The sequence below is a fragment of the Lagenorhynchus albirostris genome, chromosome 7 (assembly GCF_949774975.1).
Source record: "Lagenorhynchus albirostris chromosome 7, mLagAlb1.1, whole genome shotgun sequence".
Lineage (NCBI taxonomy): Eukaryota > Metazoa > Chordata > Mammalia > Artiodactyla > Delphinidae > Lagenorhynchus > Lagenorhynchus albirostris.
Window position 1 is genome coordinate 72,098,788 of NC_083101.1, and position 5,607 is coordinate 72,104,394.

The 5,607-nt window shown below is 42.5% G+C and overlaps 1 pseudogene; it reads left to right on the forward strand.

The window, feature by feature from the left end:
• The first annotated feature begins 2,817 nt into the window (after nt 1–2,817).
• On the forward strand, nt 2,818–4,747 carry LOC132522648 (ferritin light chain-like; annotated as a pseudogene).
• The last annotated feature ends 860 nt before the right edge of the window (nt 4,748–5,607 follow it).

A 5,607-nucleotide genomic window follows, 5' to 3' on the forward strand; every position in this document is an offset into this window, starting at 1 on the left:
CATCTTGCCACTGTACTCAGTGCTTTCCATGGATCAATTCACCTAATCCTTACAAGTTTAGAAGGTTGGTTCTCTTTCCATTTTACAAATGTGGAAACTGCAGTTTACAAAGATTAAGTTGTGAGACCTTAGCTTTCCCAAGGTCACGTGATTTGGAAAGTCAAGTGGCAGAACTGTGATCTGAACCCATATCAGCAAAACCCAGAGCCTAGTCTCTTAACCGCTATGCTAATCTGCTATGCCAGCGGTTCTCAAGGCTTGATGCTGGGGAGGCAACATCAGCATCCCTGGGAACTTGTCAGAAATGTGAATTCTCTGTCCACACCCAGACCTACTCTGGGAGAGGGGCCCAGCAATCTATCTATGTTTTAAAAAGCACTACCAAACGTAAAATAGCTAGTGGGAAGCAGCCGCATAGCACAGGGAGATCAGCTCGGTGCTTTGTGACCACCTAGAGGGGTGGGATAAGGAGGGTGGGAGAGAGGGAGATGCAAGAGGAAAGAGATATGGGAACATATGTATATGTATAACTGATTCACTTTGTTATAAAGCAGAAACTAACACACCACTGTAAAGCAATTATACTCCAATAAAGATGTAAAAATAAAATAAAATAAAAAGCCCTCTAGGTGCTTCTAAGTTACACTACAATCTGGGAACTTCTGTGCTAGATGGAAACAGAATTTACAAGCAGCTCATGCAGCTCAATAACAAAAAAACAAACAACCCAATCCAAAAATGGGCAGAAGACCTAAATAGACATTTCTCCAAAGAAGATATACAGACTGCCGACAAACACATGAAAGGATGCTCAACATCATTAATCATTAGGGAAATGCAAATCAAAGCTACAATGAGATATCATCCCACACCAGTCAGAATGGCCATCATCAAAAAATCTAGAAACAATAAATGCTGGAGAGGGTGTGGAGAAAAGGGAACACTCCTGCACTGCTGGTGGGAATGTGAATTGGTACAGCCACTATGGAGAACAGTATGGAGGTTCCTTAAAAAACTACAAATAGAACTACCATATGACCCAGCAATCCCACTACTGGGCATATACCCTGAGAAAACCATAATTCAAAAAGAGTCATGTACCAAAGTGTTCATTGCAGCTCTATTTACAATAGCCCGGAGATGGAAACAACCTAAGTGCCCATCATCGGATGAATGGATAAAGAAGATGTGGCACATATATACAATGGAATATTACTCAGCCATAAAAAGAAACGAAATTGAGCTATTTGTAATGAGGTGGATAGACCTAGAGTCTGTCATACAGAGTGAAGTAAGTCAGAAAGAGAAAGATAAATACCGTATGCTAACACATATATATGGAATTTAAGAAAAAAAAATGTCATGAAGAACCTAGGGGTAAGACAGGAATAAAGACACAGACCTACTGGAGAACGGACTTGAGGATATGGGGAGGGGGAAGGGTGAGCTGTGACAAAGCGAGAGAGAGGCATGGACATATATACACTACCAAAAGTAAGGTAGATAGCTAGTGGGAAGCAGCCGCATAGCACAGGGATATCAGCTCGGTGCTTTGTGACCACCTGGAGGAGTGGGATAGGGAGGGTGGGAGGGAGGGAGACGCAAGAGGGAAGAGATATGGGAACATATGTATATGTATAACTGATTCACTTTGTTATAAAGCAGAAACTAACACACCATTGTAAAGCAATTATACCCCAATAAGGATGTTAAAAAAAAAAAGTAAATGGTAACTGTTCATAGGGATTCTGTATACGCTCTGTGCTATCAGGGAATGCAAAAAGGAAGTGGGAGAAGTTGGAGACAACTAATAAGGTTGTTGTAAATGAAAATCTTCAGGGGATAGAAAAGCCAAAACGGGAAGAAATAACCTTAACTACTGCACGCAGAAGCTAAAAACAGCAATGATGAGCAATTAATCAGGCAATATGTTACACTGTAATCAAGGATCAGAAAATTCCGGAAGAACTAAATGACACAGAGTTTATTACTGCACGGTAAATGATCATTAATAAAACATGGCTGTTAAAAGAACCAAAGAGATGAGTAATCACAGAAAGGAAATGTCAGCTGTAGAAGGAATAACCTGTGGTCTTAATCACTTGGAAAAATTACAGGTCTGGACATAGAATCAAAAGAAAAGAACGGAAATTAGCAGTGTTATGAGAATATGGCACAAACCTGATTGCTTTCTTTATATATAAAATTAAGACAGTTACAAAGACACCATGCACTGGTGAATGAAAAGTTTGACTCGGCTAACATTTCAACGGCTAAAAATAGTGAATTTACATAATTGTAGTTTCATATTGTTTAGCATCAATCCCCATCTCTGGTGTAGAAATAAAAAATTACTTACATTAATGCAGAGATTACTTGGCTTGAAATTTATCCGCCCCCACTGGTTATTCTTTGGATTTATCTGGCTGATGACCTCTGCTGACCTGTAAATTTCCTAAAGGACTAACTCTGCACACGCGTGTTTCCAAAGAGAGAAATAGGAGCAGTTTCCAACGGCATGTCATTCCTGTATCATTCATTCTATCTCTACAGAGGACTGCTTTCTCAAAGTGTAAGAAAAATACCTGCAAGTAAGTATAAAAAGAAAAAGGTTTCCAACAGAGACACCAAGTCATTATACTACAGAACTGTGGGTTATTCCTTTCATTTGAGGGCTACTGATTTGAGATCTTTAAAAAAAAAAAAATTCAGTCTAGAGGAAGCAAATCAAAGAGAATATGGTAATTAAAGCTGTCAAAGGAAATACTAACCAGTAAAATCGTCTAACTGGAATTATGAGAAGATATCATAACTTCCATGGAGGAAAAAGTATGTTCTTCTCCAACTTAGTGTCGTGCAGGAATTTTTCATTCTCATAGCAACAAAAATTATCCTAATTAGTTAAAATGTATCAACTACTTACTGTGTGCCAGGAATCATTCTAAATGCAATATATATGTCATCTCCTATACTTTTCGTAGCAACTCTATGATGTATGTGTTATTGTTGCCCTCTCTCAATTTCATATTTGACAGATAAAGAAATTTTGCGGCAGAAAGTTAAAGTTACTCTCCAAAGATGGCCCCCAATAATTCTGCCCCTCCCTATATGTACAAGCTGCTCCTCCCATAAAGAGGTACAACTTACATTCCTTCCCCTTGTATCTTCTGAGTCTAAGACTAAATTGGCCAATAGAATGCAGAGAAAGAAATATTGTGAGTATTCTAAGCCAGGTATTAAGAAGGCTGGGCTGTTTCTACATCTCGAAATCTAGCCATCATGTTGTAAGAAAACCCAAGCACCCATGTGGAGAGGCTCTTGCGGAAAATAATCAAGACCTTTGGCTCACGGTGGCCGTTGAGCTCCCAGCCAACAGCAAGTACCAACTTGCCAGTTATGTGAGTGAGCCATTTGGGAAGTATATCCTCCAGCCCCAGTTAAAACACCCCAGCTGGTAGCACATGGAGCAGAGATTAGCTCAATCAAACCCTATCCAAACTGCAAAATCACTGTTGTTTTAAGCCACCAAGTTTTGACATTGCTTATTACACCCCAACGGACAAATGAAACACTGAACTACCAAGACTGCACAGTGAGATAGTCCAACGTCATGTAGGCCATACCTTTCTCTCTCATATAAATTAAGCTGCATATGAGGATGTGCAAAGAAAGGATTCGAATCAGAGGCAGGGGTGAATGGAAAATGTGCTTATATGGACACCTTATTCAACAAATAGTCACTGAGAATCTGGGAGGTACCAGGAACTGAGCCCAGATGCTATAGATACAAAGGTGAATAGTCAGTCTTTAGCTCAAGAAATTCTCCATGCAAGGCCACTAAGACAAAATTTCAATACCATAGGAAATGATCAAATTGATGCAAAATAACGGACAGCTGTTTGGGATTACCTGATGAGGGGACCTGAGTTAAAAAGTTAATACTCTTGGCAGTGCGGCCCGGTGGCCTGGAAGATCTATCTCTTGCTTCAACAGTGTTTAGACGAAACAGACCCAGGGACGCCCCTGCTTCCAGCCTCCGACCACCCTCCAACCTCCTTTCCAATCGCAACTTTTGGAACCAACCACTCAGACGCCTTCAGCTTCCAGGACCAGCCAACACTGTTTTTTGAGCTTAGCTCCCTATTGCCGATCAACCATGACCTCCCCAGATTCCTCAGAATTATTCCACCCAGGTGGAGGCCGCAGTGAACTGCGTGGTCAACATGCATCTGCAGGCCCCCTACACCTACCTCTCTCTGGGCTTCTATTTCGACCACAACGATGTGGCTCGGGAAGACGTGGACCACTTCTTCAGCAAGTTGGAGGTACAAAACATACATCTCTTGAAGATACAAAACCAGCACGGCAGCTGTGCCCTCTTCCAGGACATACAGTGCAGAAGCCGTTCCAACATGAGTGGAGTAAAACCGCAGACGCTATGGAAGCCACTGTGGTCATGGAGAAGAACCTGAACCGGGCCGTTTTGGATCTGCACGCCCTGAGTCCTGCCTGCGCAGACTCCCAGCTCTCTGACTTCCTGGAGAGCCACTTCCGGGGGTGAGCAGGTGAAACTCATCAAGAAGAGGGCGCCCACCTGACTAATCTCCGCCAGCTGGTGGCCCCCAGGCTGAGCTGGGAGAGTATCTGCTCAACAGGCTCAACCTCGAGCACGAATAGGAACCTCCTCAGACCAGCGGCCCTTGAGGAGCCCCTCTGGCACCCCTCTGGTGTCAGGGCTTCTGCCTGAAGCCTCTCTCTGCAGCCACTAGGCAGCTTTTTAACCACCCTGGGGCCTTCTCCCAAGCTGTGAACCAAATGTAAATAATAAAGCTTTTTGCAGAAAAAAAGTTAATGCTCTTGATTTTTTTCCAGCCACCCTAAGTCAAAGAATTACTGGGCAAGATTTAGAGTAAGCCTGGAGTGCGGGTAGGAGAAAAGTGTAAGTAAACTTGCAGGGTAGATCAACAACAACACAAAAGTGTGTGTGTGTGTGTGTGTGTGTGTGTGCGTGTGTGTGTGTGTGTGTAAGAAAGGAAGGCAAAAGATGATAAATAGGTGTTAGGGAAGGAAAATTTAAAACATTCAAAGTTATCTTTGTATGCACACACACACACACACACACGCACACACACACACACACACACACACACACACACACACACACACAGAGTACTCCTACGGCAAGGTCCACGGACATATTCTGACCAAATTGAATGTCAAAGAATTCTTTAAAAATGGTTGCAGGGACTTCTATTATAGTTCCAAGATGGAGTAGCCCCATTTCCACCTCTTAGAGAGGAAGAGTTCCTCTCTCTTAAAACTAAGAATTCGAGAACATATGTTCCAGACATGGCAGAAGCCTCAAACCAGAAACCACCACCATGAACAGACAAAAAATTTACTTGAAGAAGAGCCTATTCCCCCTAGCCAAAATACTAGGAAAGGGGTAACCTATATCAACAGAAAACCTTTTTGGTAATACTGCCTTACTCCAGGCAAACTCTAAAAGAAACACTGCATTTCTCCCACCCCATGGTTTTAGGGGGGCTAAGTAGGAAGCCGATCTTCCACTCTACCCCATCCGTCTCCCGTCTCCACAGAAGCAGT